We start from the raw sequence: 17,912 nt of genomic DNA on the forward strand, positions 1-17,912 counted from the left end.
AGACCCGGGCGACTTCCAAAAAACAAAGCGGCTGTCAGTCCAAGAATCTTCTTTACGCCCTGACTAGTGTCTTTGGGCGGTGGACCTCGTGGGACCAGGCCTGGGGACTCGCATAGAAGGAAGAGAGAACCCCCGCCCTCCCCACACTGCAGTGGGGCTGCCGCCATCATGGCGATCCCGGCTGCACCTGGACAATTTAACAGGGCCCGAGGCTAGAGTCCTGAAGCGGCCCTGAAACACCACGCCTGCAGCTCACCGCCATCTTGGCAGAGGCGGTTCCCCGCTACACACACCCAGGGGCGGGGCCTCGGGAGACCCAAACAGGCCCCACGTGTCAGGGGCGGAGCCCTACCCTGACGTCACGGCGCGCGTCGGTTGGAAGGAGGACTAGAGCCGGCAAACCCTAGCTGGCTTCTCGCGTCACGGGAACTTTTTCCTCCCTCCTGTCCCGACCCCTTCCCTGTCCTTGTCCCACCTTCCGGCCCCCGGGAACCCCGGCAACGGTTGTGGCTGCTGCTCCGCTTCAGGCGGGGTGTTGCTGAGCGCGGAGCCCGAGGGCGCCCGTGAGGTAAGGAGAAGCTGCGGAGCCGCTCTGGCGTCCCCGTCCACGCGGACCTTGGCGGCCCGGGACCCACAGCGCCCCCCCTTTCCTCTGTGGTCTCGGTCTGGGGGCTTCGGCGTCCCTCGTTTCCCGTCGGTTCTGCCTGGTCCTCGGAAGGCGCGTCCCGGCGCCGGGACTCCGCCCGCCGGGGCCGACAGCGCGTCGCCCGGTCTCCCTCAGCCTCTCTGCGGCGGTGGCGTCTCGCGGACCCGTGCCCGGCTGCTCAGGGCCAGCGCACCGGCTCTGGCAGGCGCCCGCAGCCGAGCCCGGATGCCCAGGGCGGCCGGGGTAACCTCGCTCCTGAGGCCCGCCTCGGGCAGGCAGCCCCCACCCCCACGCCCCAGCGTGGGTCGGGCTTGCCCAGCTGGGTCGTCTCTGCAGGCGTAATTGTTTTCCCGCGTGGCAACGTGCGGTCCGCTTGTGCTTAACTAACCAGTAGAAGTTCTGCAGAGTCAGCGGTGAGGTTAGGTGGAAACGTCCATGCCGGGGCGGTGAGCTCTCTTCCCAACGTTTGACCCTTTGGGCCTGATGTGTATGACACCGAGATTTGATTCAGGCATCTTCACGTCCGTTTCGCCCGTGCTGGGGGGCGGCGAGGTAGCCGGGCTGAAGGGGACACGTTCCTAGGGCTAGAGATTTGTGTTAAGTTCTCAAACTTGGCTGATCACCTGGTGCACTTGTTGAAAAATATAGCACTCTGGACCGCAGCATCAGAATCTCCAGAGAGGGAGCCTATGAGTGAGTGTGTGAGTGTGTGTGTGTGTGTGTTTTAAAATGTGTCCCAGGTGGCTCTCATTTGGAGGCAGGTGTGGGAAATGTTGTGTTAATCCGTCTCCTCTCACCCAGTCTCCCTTGTGACCAGCAGCCAATTTGTACAAGGTGTTGTGACCATGCAGAGGAACAGCTCAGAAGGAGTTGGAGCTGTCCTCTTGCACTTGTTGGTGTAAGCAGATCTGAGCATAACCAGCGTCAGTATTGAGATTGTTTAGCAGGAATTCTTCTCCTTAGCAGAAATTAAACACATAATTTACTTTCAACCAGGTGTGTGTTTTACTTTGTTGTCTTTGACATCTTCCGTTTCTTCTCTACTGGCTTTTTCTCCTCTGATCTCACTCCTTTGCTATCGCTGCCAAACCTACTGGAATAGACTCTGATGCCATTGTTTCCTATACTGTTTTTTTTGTTTGTTTGTTTTTTGGTGTTTTTTTTTTGGATGCGTCCTCGGCATGTGGGATCTTAGTTCCCTGATCAGGAATCGAACCTGCGCCCCCTGTAGTGGAAGTGTGGAGTCTTATCCACTGCGCCACCAGGAAGGTCTCTAGAATCTTCATTTCAGAGATGTGCTCAGGCCTCTGTGTGAAGGCTGTGGGGCGTGGGGAGAATGGTGTGCAGATTAGAGGCGGGAAGCCCAGTTGGGAACCTTCTGCAGTAAACAGAGAGGATGGCGGGCTGTGCTCAGTTCAGGGCAGTGGAGATGGAGAGTAGACCCACTGGAGGGAGATTTACGATGTAGGGTTGTTGGTTAGGTCTTGATGATTGACTGGAGAGAGGAGATGAGAGAAAGGGGGGAATGTGGGATGACACCCAGGATTCTAGTGTATGGTGTTCCTGGGGGACACAGGAAGTGGAGCAGAGTTGGAGATTGGGGAAGATGGCTTTACCTTTTGGATGTGCTCAGTTTGACCTGTGGGAGTCCAAGTGGAGGTGGCCCTTCTTCCACTAGACGTGCGGGTCTAAGGCTCAGGAGTGCTATGGGTTAGGCCATCAGTCATGGCAGGAAAGGGAATCACCCTGAACAGTGGTGGATGGGGAAGCGAAGCTGGCCTCAGGGAACCCTGGGGGACGTCAACACAGAGGGAAGGGCAGAGGAGAGAGGCCAGTGATCGGGGCAGAAGGTGCCACAGAAAACAAGGAAAGAGTGTGTGGATAGGAGGGAGTGAGATGGTGCCCAGAAAGTGCCCTTGGAAAGGAGCAACATTTGCGTTCCTGGTGAGAGGAGTGCAGTGGCCTGGTGGGGCAGAAGCCCGACCACTTTTGGTTCAGAAGAGAGTAGGACGGGAAATAAAAAAGACAGGTTGTGAAATACATGTTAGGAAATTTTTGCTTAAAAAGTCCACAGGCCAAAAAAAAAAAAAAAACAGTCCACAGTCCAACTATGCCACCACCAAGCTAATAAAAGAAGGACTTAAGGGCTTCCCTGGTGGCGCAGTGGTTGAGAGTCCGCCTTCCGATGCAGGGGACGTGGGTTTGTGCCCCGGTCCGGGAAGATCTCACATACCGCGGAGCGGCTGGGCCCGTGAGCCATGGCCGCTGAGCCTGCGCGTCCAGAGCCTGTTCTCCGCAACGGGAGAGGCCACAACAGTGAGAGGCCCGCGTACCGCAAAAAAAAAAAAAAAAAAAAAAAAAAGAAGGACTTAAGACAAAGGTGGTGGCAAACATCAGGGCAGCTCATTGCTGCAATAATAACATTCTGGGAAAATATAATTGATACTGGTATTGGTGACCTTTGAGTGGAGGGAAATCTTCCTTCTGTTTTTGATGTTTCGCAAAGACCATCATTTTAGAATTTAGAATTTTAAAAATTAAAAATTGCTAATTGAGTGTTTTGGAGCTTTGTTTTATTTCTGAAATCGCCTGGGCGGGGGGAGGGGGTACTTGAGCACATCTAAATGCCGAGGAGAAGGAGGTAAATGTGAGGGTATGTGAAAGAGGGAGGACAGCTGATGGAGCTCGGTTCAGGGGAAGGGGGCAGGAAGGGGGATCCAGGCCGTTGTAAGGGATTAATTTCTGACCCTGTGAAGGAAGGCAGGGATGGTTTGCTGATGCAGGGAGGTATACAGGTGGTGTTTTGGGGAACAAGATGAGACAGGTTATCTCCTTTGATGAAGGAAGAGAGGAGGTGGTGTTAAAGGTTGGAGGAGAGCCATGTTATGGGTTCAGAACCTGGATGTAGAGAGAGCTGTGCCTGTGGCTTAATAGGAAGTAGCCCGGAGCGAAGTAGGGGTGCCTGCTAACTTAAGGCACAAAGGAACAGGGTCTTTCCCAAGTGTGACTGAGTGGTAATGGTTCAGAAGCAAGGAGGATGCCGACTGTGCCTCTTGATGGTGAGGTCAGTGGAACAGGGCTGGCTGTGTGACAGCGACAGTTCCCTCAGGAGAGCTGCATTTCCATTAAGACAGAGGGTGGAGAGAACATTAGTGAAGTGTTACCAACCAGGGATCTTGGCCTCCTTAATCAATAGAAATTGATAAGAGGCCAGACAGAAAATTCAGGCAGGGCTTTATTGGGCTCCTGCTGCAGCAGGCGGGAGTGAAAACAAGTAACAGTTTCCCTTGATTGCTCCGAGGAGGCCGGCAGCGAGCTGGTTCCTTATGTGGGGTGAGGGCAGGGGCGGGTCCAGGAGTCAGGCCAGAGGGGTGGCTTGGGTGGTCTGCCCCCCCCCCTCTGGTGGTGGTGAGTGCAGGGGGCATGCACAGGACCCTGCTTTTGCTCCTGACTCCTGCTTTTGCTCCCAGCTCTTCACAAGTGGCAGTTGGCTTTTTTTTGGTCTTTTTGTATCTTGTCTATAATTTCCCCCAGCTGTGCATGCATGCATATAGTTATTTTTAGTCCCTTATAGTTTCTTTGTATTTTGTTTGTATTTCATTTGTTCAGGTGTAAGCACTGCAGCAAAGGGTCCCAGGTCCTAGTCTGTCTCATTATCCCCTGAGGGATTCTACACCTTTTATTCTTAAGGGGTAAAGGGCCAAGGGTCTCATCTTCTGGAACGTCTTCCTGCCAGACAGGGGCTGCAGACCCTAGCTTACCCTAGAGGTGTAGAAGTCCCTCTCTGACTGTTCCAAGGACCTGTAGGGACCTGGGCCACCCTCTGCTGGAATGGGTTGAATTCCTTGAGCCCTCATGAGTCTTACTTGAAACTCTTAGAACCTAGAAGACACAAACTTGCCCAGAAGGCTAAACAAACAAGGGCCAAAAAGAAGAACACCAGTAGCCACTAAAGGGCCTAGAAAGGGAAGGAACCAGCGTAACTTTAGGAGGGCTTCCTTAACTGTTGACCAGGCAGTGGAGGCGATATTGCCGCTTCTAAAATTATGAAGCCAGTCTGCCTGGGCATATATTTCCTTAATGTTAACTTCCACCTGTCCTATCACACTAATTCAGGTGCAGTAGGAAGTATTATCGCACAGACTCCACCTTGTTCTTCCAGAAGGTTATCAAGAGCTAGACGACTGTCAAGAACTAAATTCGCCAAAGAAACGAGAGGTCTTAAGTCCCATTAAGGCTTGTCTTGTCTGTTCCATCATATAACCAAGCTGTCTGATCTCAGTGTTGCTTCATGATAGGTAAAGCCTCCCCATGGAGCTGCCAGTCCTGTGGCCAGCTCTGCCCTTGCTAAGATCATTCCTAGGGGACTTCCCTGGTGGTCCAGTGGTTAAGACTCTGTGCTTCCAATGCAGGGGGCCTGGGTTCGATCCCTGGTCAGGGAACTAGATCCCACACGCATGCCGCAACTAAAAGATCCTGCGTTTCGCAACTAAAGATCCTGTGTGCCACAACTAAGACTCCGCGTAGCCAAACAAACAAACATATATAGAGAAAAAAGATCATTCCTAGTGCCTTCTGGGTTTGGTGGTGAGCCTGACTGGTTCTGTTACAGATAAAAATCCCTCTTAACCCTGTAGTCCTTATAGCACACTGTCCTATGAAGTGAACATTGTCAGTGCATTTATACGCTATGGCTTGGTTGGAAAAGACAGGGTCTGTCGATAATTCCGTAACATATGATGGTTTGGGTGTCCGCAGAGGAAAACAAACCCTTCCGGGGGTGCAGACCTGAATGTCTGTCTCACAGCTGTTAAGACCGGATAGCCCTTGAAGGACATAACTGTTGTTAGTACTTAAACAGTTAGGGGACAGCAGACTATTATGTTGATGATTAAGCATATAAAGCTCTACAGCATTTCTAACAAGATGTTCACGTATGATCCGCTGAGTACAATAGCAAGAATGGCAAACAGGAGTCCAACCCACTACATCATTTTACTTATCTGTCGATGGTGCCTGTCTTTTGAATAGGTATCTCAGACCTTCCACTGGCTTACAGGTGTATTGCTCTTCTGTTGTAACCTGCGGGGCTTCTGGAGGTAAAAGCTTTAGTCTGGAAAAATGTACCCAACTAGATATCCCTTGCACTTTGACAGCAGTGGGAGTGGTTCAGATTACTTTATAGGGGCCCTTCCATTTTGGCAATAGTTGGTCTTCGGGGGACCCCGTTCCAGGTTTTAAGAAGAACTTGGTCCCTGGGATTTGTGAAGGAGCAGCTCCTTCCTCTGTATTTTTAGTGGGAGCTTGCAGTGCCTTGTGGGTATAGTTCAGGATTGTCTTTTGAACTTGTCCTAGATTAATAATGTATCTCAGGGCCTGGTTCACTTCTTCATCCAGTAGAATGTCAGTAGTAAGAAAAGGTCTCCCGTAGGTCCTTTTATTGTTTTACTTGTTTATTTTTTAAGGAGTTTTTTTTTTTGTTAATTTATTTTTGGCTGCATTGGGTCTTCGTTGCTGCGCACGGGCTTTCTCTAAGTTGCGGCAAGCGGGGGCTAGCTACTCTGTTGTGGTGCGCGGGCTTCTCATTGCAGTGGCTTCTCTTGTTGCGGAGCACGGGCTCTTAGGTGCACAGGCTTCAGCAGTTGTGGCAGGCGGGCTCAGTAGTTGTGGTGCACGGGCTTAGTTGCTCTGCGGCATAGGGATCTTCCCAGACCAGTGCTCAAACCCGTGTCCCCTGCATTGGTAGGCAGATTCTTAACCACTGCGCCACCAGGGAAGTCCTGAAGACATTTTTTAGAAAGCAGAATTGTGTTAATACAGTCTTTTATTCAATTTTAACATAATTTTATTTATTGAATAGTTAAGACAGTCACATTCCAAATTCAAAATATATGAAAGGGTCTATAATGAAGAGTTTTCCTCTTTCTACTTGGACTTAATTTCTGGGAAATTTCAATCTTTTAAAAGTGGAGAGAATGTATAAAGAACCCATGTACCCACCAGCCAGCTTCAGTCTGGCTTCATCTATTGCCACTGTTCCACTGGATTATTCCCTGGTGTTGGCCTTATTTTAAAACAAGCTGAGACTCTGTCTTATGCAGTAAAAGGCAAGGATTTCCTAAGTTGAAATTGCTGCAGATCTCCTTGGGGGCCATTTAAGAGCTCTTTTACTACCACTGATCACTTTAAGATTTTATTTTGGGGCCACATATAGTATTTGCTTTTCCAGAGCTCCTTTCCTTTCTAAAGAGTATCTTTTTTCTCCATCTTTATGCCAAGAACTCTGTAGGAATGCCCCATACTTCCCCGAGGCTTCTGCTTCTGATAGATGGCCCAGTTGGCTCATCTTAGAAAACCTCCACAAGACGTTTTCCGAAAGGAGAGGGAATAGAAGAGTGTAAGGGGTAGGGAGTTTTGAATCCCCTAAAGCTGACGACCGTGTTTGGGTCTGTTTTTGTTGCTCAGAGCCCCTGTTGAGTTCCCTGCTGCGTAGGATGCCAGAACTGGAGACTGTGGAGATCATGAAGTTGGTGAATTGCCCCGAGACCTTCACCCCGGACATGAGGTGCATCATGGGCGTGTCCCCTTCAGTGCGGGGCTACTTCGTCCTGGCGGGAGTGAACTCTGCTGGCCTTTCGTTTGGTGGAGGAGCTGGAAGGTAAGTCTTTCGCACTCAGGTTCGGCTTGCGAGGCTTCTTCCTTTCTGGAATTACTTCTGGTTCATAGGGTTTGTGACATACCTAATCCGGTATGTTCATAAGAAGAGGAAGACACATGTCATGAGAGAGTCGTCCCCTTGAAAGTACTTGCCATGGGAGGCACTCCCCGTGTTCCAGACACGTCATTGTACAGAATGTTTTTGGAACTCCTCTTTTGCAGTTAGCCTTGGAGCCAGTGGGATGTTCTTCTGTACTACTTCAGTCATAACAAATGTTGGTCCTTTGAATCTGTATTTGAGTTTGGAAATAGCCAAGTGTGGTGAGTGAAGTAGAAGATCATGCTGATCACACAGGTTTTTATTTTCAAATTTGGTACTTACAAAAATTAAGCGAGGGGGCTTCCCTGGTGGCACGGTGGTTGAGAGTCCGCCTGCAGATGCAGGGGACACGGGTTCGTGCCCCTGTCCGGGAAGATCCCACATGCCACGGAGCGGCTGGGCCCGTGAGCCATGGCCGCTGAGCCTGCGCGTCCAGAGCCTGTTCTCCGCAACGGGAGAGGCCACAAGAGTGAGAGGCCCGCGTACCGCAAAAAAAAAAAAAAAAAAAAAGAAGGACTTAAGACAAAGGTGGTGGCAAACATCAGGGCAGCTCATTGCTGCAATAATAACATTCTGGGAAAATATAATTGATACTGGTATTGGTGACCTTTGAGTGGAGGGAAATCTTCCTTCTGTTTTTGATGTTTCGCAAAGACCATCATTTTAGAATTTAGAATTTTAAAAATTAAAAATTGCTAATTGAGTGTTTTGGAGCTTTGTTTTATTTCTGAAATCGCCTGGGCGGGGGGAGGGGGTACTTGAGCACATCTAAATGCCGAGGAGAAGGAGGTAAATGTGAGGGTGTGTGAAAGAGGGAGGACAGCTGATGGAGCTCGGTTCAGGGGAAGGGGGCAGGAAGGGGGATCCAGGCCGTTGTAAGGGATTAATTTCTGACCCTGTGAAGGAAGGCAGGGATGGTTTGCTGATGCAGGGAGGTATACAGGTGGTGTTTTGGGGAACAAGATGAGACAGGTTATCTCCTTTGATGAAGGAAGAGAGGAGGTGGTGTTAAAGGTTGGGAGAAGAGCCATGTTATGGGTTCAGAACCTGGATGTAGAGAGAGCTGTGCCTGTGGCTTAATAGGAAGTAGCCCGGAGCCAAGTAGGGGTGCCTGCTAACTTAAGGCACAAAGGAACAGGGTCTTTCCCAAGTGTGACTGAGTGGTAATGGTTCAGAAGCAAGGAGGATGCCGACTGTGCCTCTTGATGGTGAGGTCAGTGGAACAGGGCTGGCTGTGTGACAGCGACAGTTCCCTCAGGAGAGCTGCATTTCCATTAAGACAGAGGGTGGAGAGAACATTAGTGAAGTGTTACCAACCAGGGATCTTGGCCTCCTTAATCAATAGAAATTGATAAGAGGCCAGACAGAAAATTCAGGCAGGGCTTTATTGGGCTCCTGCTGCAGCAGGCGGGAGTGAAAACAAGTAACAGTTTCCCTTGATTGCTCCGAGGAGGCCGGCAGCGAGCTGGTTCCTTATGTGGGGTGAGGGCAGGGGCGGGTCCAGGAGTCAGGCCAGAGGGGTGGCTTGGGTGGTCTGCCCCCCCCCCCCTCTGGTGGTGGTGAGTGCAGGGGGCATGCACAGGACCCTGCTTTTGCTCCTGACTCCTGCTTTTGCTCCCAGCTCTTCACAAGTGGCAGTTGGCTTTTTTTTTTGGTCTTTTTGTATCTTGTCTATAATTTCCCCCAGCTGTGCATGCATGCATATAGTTATTTTTAGTCCCTTATAGTTTCTTTGTATTTTGTTTGTATTTCATTTGTTCAGGTGTAAGCACTGCAGCAAAGGGTCCCAGGTCCTAGTCTGTCTCATTATCCCCTGAGGGATTCTACACCTTTTATTCTTAAGGGGTAAAGGGCCAAGGGTCTCATCTTCTGGAACGTCTTCCTGCCAGACAGGGGCTGCAGACCCTAGCTTACCCTAGAGGTGTAGAAGTCCCTCTCTGACTGTTCCAAGGACCTGTAGGGACCTGGGCCACCCTCTGCTGGAATGGGTTGAATTCCTTGAGCCCTCATGAGTCTTACTTGAAACTCTTAGAACCTAGAAGACACAAACTTGCCCAGAAGGCTAAACAAACAAGGGCCAAAAAGAAGAACACCAGTAGCCACTAAAGGGCCTAGAAAGGGAAGGAACCAGCGTAACTTTAGGAGGGCTTCCTTAACTGTTGACCAGGCAGTGGAGGCGATATTGCCGCTTCTAAAATTATGAAGCCAGTCTGCCTGGGCATATATTTCCTTAATGTTAACTTCCACCTGTCCTATCACACTAATTCAGGTGCAGTAGGAAGTATTATCGCACAGACTCCACCTTGTTCTTCCAGAAGGTTATCAAGAGCTAGACGACTGTCAAGAACTAAATTCGCCAAAGAAACGAGAGGTCTTAAGTCCCATTAAGGCTTGTCTTGTCTGTTCCATCATATAACCAAGCTGTCTGATCTCAGTGTTGCTTCATGATAGGTAAAGCCTCCCCATGGAGCTGCCAGTCCTGTGGCCAGCTCTGCCCTTGCTAAGATCATTCCTAGGGGACTTCCCTGGTGGTCCAGTGGTTAAGACTCTGTGCTTCCAATGCAGGGGGCCTGGGTTCGATCCCTGGTCAGGGAACTAGATCCCACACGCATGCCGCAACTAAAAGATCCTGCGTTTCGCAACTAAAGATCCTGTGTGCCACAACTAAGACTCCGCGTAGCCAAACAAACAAACATATATAGAGAAAAAAGATCATTCCTAGTGCCTTCTGGGTTTGGTGGTGAGCCTGACTGGTTCTGTTACAGATAAAAATCCCTCTTAACCCTGTAGTCCTTATAGCACACTGTCCTATGAAGTGAACATTGTCAGTGCATTTATACGCTATGGCTTGGTTGGAAAAGACAGGGTCTGTCGATAATTCCGTAACATATGATGGTTTGGGTGTCCGCAGAGGAAAACAAACCCTTCCGGGGGTGCAGACCTGAATGTCTGTCTCACAGCTGTTAAGACCGGATAGCCCTTGAAGGACATAACTGTTGTTAGTACTTAAACAGTTAGGGGACAGCAGACTATTATGTTGATGATTAAGCATATAAAGCTCTACAGCATTTCTAACAAGATGTTCACGTATGATCCGCTGAGTACAATAGCAAGAATGGCAAACAGGAGTCCAACCCACTACATCATTTTACTTATCTGTCGATGGTGCCTGTCTTTTGAATAGGTATCTCAGACCTTCCACTGGCTTACAGGTGTATTGCTCTTCTGTTGTAACCTGCGGGGCTTCTGGAGGTAAAAGCTTTAGTCTGGAAAAATGTACCCAACTAGATATCCCTTGCACTTTGACAGCAGTGGGAGTGGTTCAGATTACTTTATAGGGGCCCTTCCATTTTGGCAATAGTTGGTCTTCGGGGGACCCCGTTCCAGGTTTTAAGAAGAACTTGGTCCCTGGGATTTGTGAAGGAGCAGCTCCTTCCTCTGTATTTTTAGTGGGAGCTTGCAGTGCCTTGTGGGTATAGTTCAGGATTGTCTTTTGAACTTGTCCTAGATTAATAATGTATCTCAGGGCCTGGTTCACTTCTTCATCCAGTAGAATGTCAGTAGTAAGAAAAGGTCTCCCGTAGGTCCTTTTATTGTTTTACTTGTTTATTTTTTAAGGAGTTTTTTTTTTTGTTAATTTATTTTTGGCTGCATTGGGTCTTCGTTGCTGCGCACGGGCTTTCTCTAAGTTGCGGCAAGCGGGGGCTAGCTACTCTGTTGTGGTGCGCGGGCTTCTCATTGCAGTGGCTTCTCTTGTTGCGGAGCACGGGCTCTTAGGTGCACAGGCTTCAGCAGTTGTGGCAGGCGGGCTCAGTAGTTGTGGTGCACGGGCTTAGTTGCTCTGCGGCATAGGGATCTTCCCAGACCAGTGCTCAAACCCGTGTCCCCTGCATTGGTAGGCAGATTCTTAACCACTGCGCCACCAGGGAAGTCCTGAAGACATTTTTTAGAAAGCAGAATTGTGTTAATACAGTCTTTTATTCAATTTTAACATAATTTTATTTATTGAATAGTTAAGACAGTCACATTCCAAATTCAAAATATATGAAAGGGTCTATAATGAAGAGTTTTCCTCTTTCTACTTGGACTTAATTTCTGGGAAATTTCAATCTTTTAAAAGTGGAGAGAATGTATAAAGAACCCATGTACCCACCAGCCAGCTTCAGTCTGGCTTCATCTATTGCCACTGTTCCACTGGATTATTCCCTGGTGTTGGCCTTATTTTAAAACAAGCTGAGACTCTGTCTTATGCAGTAAAAGGCAAGGATTTCCTAAGTTGAAATTGCTGCAGATCTCCTTGGGGGCCATTTAAGAGCTCTTTTACTACCACTGATCACTTTAAGATTTTATTTTGGGGCCACATATAGTATTTGCTTTTCCAGAGCTCCTTTCCTTTCTAAAGAGTATCTTTTTTCTCCATCTTTATGCCAAGAACTCTGTAGGAATGCCCCATACTTCCCCGAGGCTTCTGCTTCTGATAGATGGCCCAGTTGGCTCATCTTAGAAAACCTCCACAAGACGTTTTCCGAAAGGAGAGGGAATAGAAGAGTGTAAGGGGTAGGGAGTTTTGAATCCCCTAAAGCTGACGACCGTGTTTGGGTCTGTTTTTGTTGCTCAGAGCCCCTGTTGAGTTCCCTGCTGCGTAGGATGCCAGAACTGGAGACTGTGGAGATCATGAAGTTGGTGAATTGCCCCGAGACCTTCACCCCGGACATGAGGTGCATCATGGGCGTGTCCCCTTCAGTGCGGGGCTACTTCGTCCTGGCGGGAGTGAACTCTGCTGGCCTTTCGTTTGGTGGAGGAGCTGGAAGGTAAGTCTTTCGCACTCAGGTTCGGCTTGCGAGGCTTCTTCCTTTCTGGAATTACTTCTGGTTCATAGGGTTTGTGACATACCTAATCCGGTATGTTCATAAGAAGAGGAAGACACATGTCATGAGAGAGTCGTCCCCTTGAAAGTACTTGCCATGGGAGGCACTCCCCGTGTTCCAGACACGTCATTGTACAGAATGTTTTTGGAACTCCTCTTTTGCAGTTAGCCTTGGAGCCAGTGGGATGTTCTTCTGTACTACTTCAGTCATAACAAATGTTGGTCCTTTGAATCTGTATTTGAGTTTGGAAATAGCCAAGTGTGGTGAGTGAAGTAGAAGATCATGCTGATCACACAGGTTTTTATTTTCAAATTTGGTACTTACAAAAATTAAGCGAGGGGGCTTCCCTGGTGGCACGGTGGTTGAGAGTCCGCCTGCAGATGCAGGGGACACGGGTTCGTGCCCCTGTCCGGGAAGATCCCACATGCCACGGAGCGGCTGGGCCCGTGAGCCATGGCCGCTGAGCCTGCGCGTCCAGAGCCTGTTCTCCGCAACGGGAGAGGCCACAAGAGTGAGAGGCCCGCGTACCGCAAAAAAAAAAAAAAAAAAAAAGAAGGACTTAAGACAAAGGTGGTGGCAAACATCAGGGCAGCTCATTGCTGCAATAATAACATTCTGGGAAAATATAATTGATACTGGTATTGGTGACCTTTGAGTGGAGGGAAATCTTCCTTCTGTTTTTGATGTTTCGCAAAGACCATCATTTTAGAATTTAGAATTTTAAAAATTAAAAATTGCTAATTGAGTGTTTTGGAGCTTTGTTTTATTTCTGAAATCGCCTGGGCGGGGGGAGGGGGTACTTGAGCACATCTAAATGCCGAGGAGAAGGAGGTAAATGTGAGGGTGTGTGAAAGAGGGAGGACAGCTGATGGAGCTCGGTTCAGGGGAAGGGGGCAGGAAGGGGGATCCAGGCCGTTGTAAGGGATTAATTTCTGACCCTGTGAAGGAAGGCAGGGATGGTTTGCTGATGCAGGGAGGTATACAGGTGGTGTTTTGGGGAACAAGATGAGACAGGTTATCTCCTTTGATGAAGGAAGAGAGGAGGTGGTGTTAAAGGTTGGGAGAAGAGCCATGTTATGGGTTCAGAACCTGGATGTAGAGAGAGCTGTGCCTGTGGCTTAATAGGAAGTAGCCCGGAGCCAAGTAGGGGTGCCTGCTAACTTAAGGCACAAAGGAACAGGGTCTTTCCCAAGTGTGACTGAGTGGTAATGGTTCAGAAGCAAGGAGGATGCCGACTGTGCCTCTTGATGGTGAGGTCAGTGGAACAGGGCTGGCTGTGTGACAGCGAACAGTTCCCTCAGGAGAGCTGCATTTCCATTAAGACAGAGGGTGGAGAGAACATTAGTGAAGTGTTACCAACCAGGGATCTTGGCCTCCTTAATCAATAGAAATTGATAAGAGGCCAGACAGAAAATTCAGGCAGGGCTTTATTGGGCTCCTGCTGCAGCAGGCGGGAGTGAAAACAAGTAACAGTTTCCCTTGATTGCTCCGAGGAGGCCGGCAGCGAGCTGGTTCCTTATGTGGGGTGAGGGCAGGGGCGGGTCCAGGAGTCAGGCCAGAGGGGTGGCTTGGGTGGTCTGCCCCCCGCCCCCTCTGGTGGTGGTGAGTGCAGGGGGCATGCACAGGACCCTGCTTTTGCTCCTGACTCCTGCTTTTGCTCCCAGCTCTTCACAAGTGGCAGTTGGCTTTTTTTTTGGTCTTTTTGTATCTTGTCTATAATTTCCCCCAGCTGTGCATGCATGCATATAGTTATTTTTAGTCCCTTATAGTTTCTTTGTATTTTGTTTGTATTTCATTTGTTCAGGTGTAAGCACTGCAGCAAAGGGTCCCAGGTCCTAGTCTGTCTCATTATCCCCTGAGGGATTCTACACCTTTTATTCTTAAGGGGTAAAGGGCCAAGGGTCTCATCTTCTGGAACGTCTTCCTGCCAGACAGGGGCTGCAGACCCTAGCTTACCCTAGAGGTGTAGAAGTCCCTCTCTGACTGTTCCAAGGACCTGTAGGGACCTGGGCCACCCTCTGCTGGAATGGGTTGAATTCCTTGAGCCCTCATGAGTCTTACTTGAAACTCTTAGAACCTAGAAGACACAAACTTGCCCAGAAGGCTAAACAAACAAGGGCCAAAAAGAAGAACACCAGTAGCCACTAAAGGGCCTAGAAAGGGAAGGAACCAGCGTAACTTTAGGAGGGCTTCCTTAACTGTTGACCAGGCAGTGGAGGCGATATTGCCGCTTCTAAAATTATGAAGCCAGTCTGCCTGGGCATATATTTCCTTAATGTTAACTTCCACCTGTCCTATCACACTAATTCAGGTGCAGTAGGAAGTATTATCGCACAGACTCCACCTTGTTCTTCCAGAAGGTTATCAAGAGCTAGACGACTGTCAAGAACTAAATTCGCCAAAGAAACGAGAGGTCTTAAGTCCCATTAAGGCTTGTCTTGTCTGTTCCATCATATAACCAAGCTGTCTGATCTCAGTGTTGCTTCATGATAGGTAAAGCCTCCCCATGGAGCTGCCAGTCCTGTGGCCAGCTCTGCCCTTGCTAAGATCATTCCTAGGGGACTTCCCTGGTGGTCCAGTGGTTAAGACTCTGTGCTTCCAATGCAGGGGGCCTGGGTTCGATCCCTGGTCAGGGAACTAGATCCCACACGCATGCCGCAACTAAAAGATCCTGCGTTTCGCAACTAAAGATCCTGTGTGCCACAACTAAGACTCCGCGTAGCCAAACAAACAAACATATATAGAGAAAAAAGATCATTCCTAGTGCCTTCTGGGTTTGGTGGTGAGCCTGACTGGTTCTGTTACAGATAAAAATCCCTCTTAACCCTGTAGTCCTTATAGCACACTGTCCTATGAAGTGAACATTGTCAGTGCATTTATACGCTATGGCTTGGTTGGAAAAGACAGGGTCTGTCGATAATTCCGTAACATATGATGGTTTGGGTGTCCGCAGAGGAAAACAAACCCTTCCGGGGGTGCAGACCTGAATGTCTGTCTCACAGCTGTTAAGACCGGATAGCCCTTGAAGGACATAACTGTTGTTAGTACTTAAACAGTTAGGGGACAGCAGACTATTATGTTGATGATTAAGCATATAAAGCTCTACAGCATTTCTAACAAGATGTTCACGTATGATCCGCTGAGTACAATAGCAAGAATGGCAAACAGGAGTCCAACCCACTACATCATTTTACTTATCTGTCGATGGTGCCTGTCTTTTGAATAGGTATCTCAGACCTTCCACTGGCTTACAGGTGTATTGCTCTTCTGTTGTAACCTGCGGGGCTTCTGGAGGTAAAAGCTTTAGTCTGGAAAAATGTACCCAACTAGATATCCCTTGCACTTTGACAGCAGTGGGAGTGGTTCAGATTACTTTATAGGGGCCCTTCCATTTTGGCAATAGTTGGTCTTCGGGGGACCCCGTTCCAGGTTTTAAGAAGAACTTGGTCCCTGGGATTTGTGAAGGAGCAGCTCCTTCCTCTGTATTTTTAGTGGGAGCTTGCAGTGCCTTGTGGGTATAGTTCAGGATTGTCTTTTGAACTTGTCCTAGATTAATAATGTATCTCAGGGCCTGGTTCACTTCTTCATCCAGTAGAATGTCAGTAGTAAGAAAAGGTCTCCCGTAGGTCCTTTTATTGTTTTACTTGTTTATTTTTTAAGGAGTTTTTTTTTTTGTTAATTTATTTTTGGCTGCATTGGGTCTTCGTTGCTGCGCACGGGCTTTCTCTAAGTTGCGGCAAGCGGGGGCTAGCTACTCTGTTGTGGTGCGCGGGCTTCTCATTGCAGTGGCTTCTCTTGTTGCGGAGCACGGGCTCTTAGGTGCACAGGCTTCAGCAGTTGTGGCAGGCGGGCTCAGTAGTTGTGGTGCACGGGCTTAGTTGCTCTGCGGCATAGGGATCTTCCCAGACCAGTGCTCAAACCCGTGTCCCCTGCATTGGTAGGCAGATTCTTAACCACTGCGCCACCAGGGAAGTCCTGAAGACATTTTTTAGAAAGCAGAATTGTGTTAATACAGTCTTTTATTCAATTTTAACATAATTTTATTTATTGAATAGTTAAGACAGTCACATTCCAAATTCAAAATATATGAAAGGGTCTATAATGAAGAGTTTTCCTCTTTCTACTTGGACTTAATTTCTGGGAAATTTCAATCTTTTAAAAGTGGAGAGAATGTATAAAGAACCCATGTACCCACCAGCCAGCTTCAGTCTGGCTTCATCTATTGCCACTGTTCCACTGGATTATTCCCTGGTGTTGGCCTTATTTTAAAACAAGCTGAGACTCTGTCTTATGCAGTAAAAGGCAAGGATTTCCTAAGTTGAAATTGCTGCAGATCTCCTTGGGGGCCATTTAAGAGCTCTTTTACTACCACTGATCACTTTAAGATTTTATTTTGGGGCCACATATAGTATTTGCTTTTCCAGAGCTCCTTTCCTTTCTAAAGAGTATCTTTTTTCTCCATCTTTATGCCAAGAACTCTGTAGGAATGCCCCATACTTCCCCAAGGCTTCTGCTTCTGATAGATGGCCCAGTTGGCTCATCTTAGAAAACCTCCACAAGACGTTTTCCGAAAGGAGAGGGAATAGAAGAGTGTAAGGGGTAGGGAGTTTTGAATCCCCTAAAGCTGACGACCGTGTTTGGGTCTGTTTTTGTTGCTCAGAGCCCCTGTTGAGTTCCCTGCTGCGTAGGATGCCAGAACTGGAGACTGTGGAGATCATGAAGTTGGTGAATTGCCCCGAGACCTTCACCCCGGACATGAGGTGCATCATGGGCGAGTCCCCTTCAGTGCGGGGCTACTTCGTCCTGGCGGGAGTGAACTCTGCTGGCCTTTCGTTTGGTGGAGGAGCTGGAAGGTAAGTCTTTCGCACTCAGGTTCGGCTTGCGAGGCTTCTTCCTTTCTGGAATTACTTCTGGTTCATAGGGTTTGTGACATACCTAATCCAGTATGTTCATAAGAAGAGGAAGACACATGTCATGAGAGAGTCGTCCCCTTGAAAGTACTTGCCATGGGAGGCACTCCCCGTGTTCCAGACACGTCATTGTACAGAATGTTTTTGGAACTCCTCTTTTGCAGTTAGCCTTGGAGCCAGTGGGATGTTTTTTTGGAACTACTTCAGTCATAACAAATGTTGCTCATTCATGAAATTGGAAATAGAGCACGTTTGGACGATAAGATGATGAAATTTTTGTTAGACATGTTAGCCTACCTATGGATTCCCAGATGTGGTGACTCACAGAACAGTTGGTAAAGAGAATAGAAGTCCAGTGACTAAATTTCTGGATGGAAGCTAAGTATAGTAAAGGATCACTGGCTGCTTCTGTTTTTCTCTTCTACTGCTGTAAGCAAAAATACACACACAGCTCGTTTTCCACACAGACATGGGCTCATGTTACATAACATCTTACAGAAAGACCCGAATGAACTTTTTGGCCAACCCAATACTTGAGTGATGAGTCAAGTACCAGGTTCTTACTACTAAGTCAAGTGTAAGGCAGGATGTCAAGTCCAGTGACAGTGATAGGGACTTCAGGAGGAGGAATGGGGCTTTTCCCCCACAGCCATGCTGCCCATTGCATGGAGGGAAGGGATCTTATTTACCTGTTTTCAAATTCTCTTGTACACTTTGGGAACAGGTACAAA

The 17,912-nt window shown here is 48.5% G+C and overlaps 1 long non-coding RNA gene across 2 annotated transcripts; it reads left to right on the top strand.

Annotated features, from left to right (window-relative positions):
* Positions 1-407: 407 nt before the first annotated feature.
* On the top strand, positions 408-17,696 carry LOC132416084 (uncharacterized). Of its 2 annotated transcripts, XR_009517458.1 has the most exons (4): positions 408-568; positions 7,112-7,304; positions 12,022-12,214; positions 16,932-17,696. It is a non-coding gene; the product is annotated as an uncharacterized lncRNA (long non-coding RNA). The 2 variants fall into 2 exon arrangements; XR_009517457.1 differs by lacking the exon at positions 408-568 and having other exon boundaries at positions 6,998-7,304.
* Positions 17,697-17,912: the final 216 nt, after the last annotated feature.

The sequence above is a fragment of the Delphinus delphis genome, chromosome 20, assembly GCF_949987515.2.
Source record: "Delphinus delphis chromosome 20, mDelDel1.2, whole genome shotgun sequence".
Lineage (NCBI taxonomy): Eukaryota > Metazoa > Chordata > Mammalia > Artiodactyla > Delphinidae > Delphinus > Delphinus delphis.